The following is a 4312-nucleotide window of genomic DNA, read 5'->3' as shown; positions in this document are numbered from 1 at the left end:
TCCTCCTCCTCCTCCTCCTTCTTCTTTTCTCCTTCTTCTTCTCCTTCTTCTCCTTCTCCTCCTATTCCCCCCTTTCTCCTCTTGCCCTCCCCTTCCCCTTCTTCCTCCTCCCCGTCTCCTTCCTCCTCCTCTTCCTCCTTCTTCTTCTTCACCTTCTCCTTCTCCTTTTCCTTCTCCTTCTTTTGTGGTACTGGGGATTGAACCCAGGGCATTTACCCTGAGCTACAACCCCAGACCTTTTCAATTTTTTATATTTTGAGGCAGGGTTTTGCTAAGTGTATAAATTGATGAGGCTGGGCTTGAACTTGCAATCTTCCTGCCTCAGCTTCCCAGAGTGTTGGAATGACAGGCATGCACACCTCCCTCTCTGAGATTTTGTATTTGAAATGAAATCCAGGCTCTTCCTGGGTCTTGAGCTTACTGGCTTTTGGCCTGAAACCACACCATTGTCTCTCCTGGGTCTCCAGCCTGCTGATTGCAGACTCTGGTACTTCTCAGCCTCTGTGTGCATGTCAACCAGTGCCTTCTACTATGGCTGTCTCTGACTCTCTTTTTCTCCATGTACACACACACACACACACACACACACACACACACACACACACACACAGTATTAGTTCTCTGGGAGACCCAGATTAATAGTTTTGTTCCTATCTACCTTGTCACTTTTTAAGGAAAATCATGATGTTTTTCTTTCACACATATGTCAACTTTTACTCTCTGTTCTGAAATAAAGCCATGGCTATTCACAAAGAGCAAAAAGTCACCAGGAATAGAATATATTTCATTTCTCTGATTTCTATCATCTCAAGTTATCCTAATTATTAATTTTAAATCATTTAGACACAGCTACTCAGAGAGAGAAATAGAGCAGAAATCATTCCCCTCTTTTTAAAATAAGGAGCATTATTAAGGTGTAGTTGACATACAATAACTTACTTAGCTGAAGTGTACAAGCTGATGGATTTTGGGATATGCACATAGTTCTGAGATATGCACACACAGCACATCCTCATGTTTCATTATAATACATTTTGGCTCCTACCAGGCCCCTTTTCCAGACCACTTCCACCGATCTGTTTGCTTTTTTATCGTATCTGAGAAAATGAGGACCAGAGACTAGTGACAGACTGTGTGCACGTCACAGCTGACACCCAGCATGCTGGTGCCAGTCCCATGTTCCCCTTGGGAAACTGGCTTCTTACAGCTCCAGATGGAAGGAGAAAGCTCTGTTTACTGAACACCTGCCACGTGCCAAGGTCCAGGGCTCAGTGGTCCCACAAGCTTAAGTGCCTTCTGTCTAGTGAATGCTCATATCCACCCCAAACTCTTCCCAAGCCCACAGATCCAAGTGTTCCCCTGACCCCCCAACTAGGTGTTTATGTATCATAAACTGAACTCACTCAACTCACAGCTTTTTTTAAACAACATTTCCCCACCTCCAATCTGCTACCTACCAGTCTTTTCATTCACCATCTGCTCCAGTCAAACATTTTGAGTCCGATCTTCCTGTTCCCCTCCCTATGAGAGTACCACTGACTCTTTGCAAGAATCCCATCTTGCCCATCGTCACCACCCTGGCCCAGCCACCACCTTCTCGCACTTGATGTCCTGTTTTTATTCTTATTCTTCCCTTTGTGATCCTTTCTCTGCACATCAGCTAGTGACTTAAAACAGACTGGAGCATGAAGTCCCCTCTTAAAATTACCCCAACAGCTTCCCCACATGCCAACTTCCTACTCAGCTCATGGACTTCTGCTCGACCCAGCACCTCTGTGAGAAGGTACTGAACTCCCTCCTCATTCTGTACTTCTTGAACACACTAAACAGCACTTCAGTATTTCTGCAAGCTTTTCTCTCTGCCTACAAACCCAACATCTCAACATGGCTAATTCTGTTCTAAGGAACAGAACATGCGCTATCCCCTGCTGAAGTTGTCTTCTTTGCTTACTTGTATGTTGCCTGTCTTTCCTCTTGAGCACGGCACAGGACCCTCATGTGTCTCATTTATGGACCTGTTTACTGATAAGTCTTCAGCACCCAGAAACATACTTCGCCCAGACTAAATGCCCCATAGCTCTTTGTTGAATAAATGATAAAACAAGCATCTTAATCCTCATAGTTATTATTCATCTTTACAGTCAAATACTTCTGACCACTCTATAAAAATCCACTAACTCTTCCTAATGCTTTCCCCCTGCAGTGTTTGACTTGGCTTTGTGCTCTCCACCGTGATGAAATCTTTAAATGTTTTAATTTCTTCATTTTTCTACCCCCTCCTGGGGTCTGCCCCTGCCACCTCCCCTGTACACATACCTCCTTGGTTCTGCTGAGTAAAGTCAGAATGTTGGCCCTATTATCCCAGATTTTCTTACAATATACCTCTTCTGTTTCAGTAAGCCTTACTTAACTCATGTTACAATTCCCAGTCAGGCATTCATCATTCTTTTAGATTCAACCATAAAATACTATAAGATTTATTGCTCACCATTCTTTCTTGTGTTCTACCTTGAGAGTTTTGTTTTAATTTAATTTTCATTTAGTTAGAGTTCTTCCTTGAGTAATTTCCTCAGTTGAGGAGGGGTATGGGCACATAATCTTTGAATTCTTTAATATGTGAAAATGCCTTTCAGTAATGGTGGCAACAGACACACTATAGATAGATAGATGGATATACATAATTTAATGTTATTTCTGGACAAAGGTAGCGTGACAGAGACTAGTCAAGATCCTTGCCCTCACGTTGCTTACATTTTCCCTCTGGCTTTTGCATTACTGGAATAGACTAATTCATGCTCATGCTGTGGGAATCAGGAATCAACCTCCACCTTCCCTCAACTTTCAAAGGCTTCAAAAGAAGTCTCCTTTTTTTTTTGCCTGCAAACTTTTCTGCTGCTGTTTAGGGGCTTGCCAAGGGAAGCTGTCCTCCATGTGACAGTTCTGAGTTGGAGTTTGCATTGTGTCAACACTGACTGCCCAGCTCACAATTGCAAGTGGAGCAAGTGCCAGGCGGTCTCTTGCTACTATCAAATGGTTTGATGTTTCCACCCTGAAGTAACATACTTGATTTCATTTGCATTTCATTGGCCAAAGCATATCACATGGCTGTGGCAGACTGCACGGGGACAGCAAGCTCCATGCTCTGTGTGTCTGAAAGGCAGAGAGCCGGTGATGTGTGTGAGAATCCCTAGTGTCTACCTCATCCTCACTTAAAGCAATGTCTGGACAGAATACTGTTTAATTGTCACTGAGATCACACCCACCTTTCTCTGGAGTGGAGCTTGTCTGTCCCAAGTCTACAGTCAGCAGTGGTGGCTGGTGGCAAGTTCATTGGCACTGGAGTAGCCCCTAAAGCAAAGATGGGCGTGTAGAAGCAGGCATGGTGGGGATGTGGATTTCTGGGGTGGGGACAGGTTTTGCTGGTGCTGGTGCTCAGCTCCTTGTCTGTGTCTGTTGCTTAAGCTTCTGTTTTGATGACCATCACGGTTGCTTTTCCAACCAAGAAGTATAAGAGGCAAAACATTGTATATGTTACTCATTCACTCCTTACCGCAGTTTTGTGTTTACCAGTGGGCAACTGGGGCACAAAGAGAGGAGAGGATCTGAGTCAGATGTGGTAGAATGGGTGTGTAGTGGTCTGGGTAACTCACGTCCATGTGTATGCAGGTACTGCCAGGCTGTGCTCCTCCCCAACACTTGCTGCTGAGTTTTGAGATGCCTTCCGAAAGGGTTTCTCGTTTGCTTTGTGAGATGCCAGCACAAGAGCAGGCTGGGAGGCAGACGTAAATAGGAAGGGGAAGTGGTCCCCTGTGACTGGATTATAAACTCTGCAAGGTGTTGTAGGAAGAGATGAGATTTGAAAGTTAGGTTAATGCCATGTAGGGAAGGGTTCCATAGCTTCCAAGCCCTGAGGTCTTAGGCAAGTTACTTTACTTCTCTGAACCTTAGTGTTCTGGTCTAGAAAATGGGTATAAATTTCCCTTCATGACTGTGTGTGCATGCTCTTACGCCCAAGTGAGTGTGTGTATGTATGTAAAGCACCTAGTGAGCACTTAATGAAAGCTGATCCTCTGGCCCCTACTTCTCGGGAGCTGACACCTGGCCGTCTGGGGAAGGGAGGGCACAGGGCCGTATCACGGGGGTGGGGGTCTGGGAGTGGGCGGCTAGCCGAGTGTCAGCAGCTCCTGAAGCCCAGGTTTCCCCTGGTCCCAGCATCGCCTTCATCATTTGAACGGCTGGCCTCAGGACCATTTGGTGTTAATTACAGCAGCCCAGGCTGCTCAGTGTGAAGGAAATCGTCCCTCGTTTCTCT

The sequence above is a fragment of the Chinchilla lanigera genome, unplaced genomic scaffold (assembly GCF_000276665.1).
Source record: "Chinchilla lanigera isolate Chin_1 unplaced genomic scaffold, ChiLan1.0 scaffold00063, whole genome shotgun sequence".
Classification (NCBI taxonomy): Eukaryota; Metazoa; Chordata; class Mammalia; order Rodentia; family Chinchillidae; genus Chinchilla; species Chinchilla lanigera.
The sequence above is the reverse complement of the archived record's forward strand: the minus strand, read 5'-3'. Positions refer to the sequence as shown.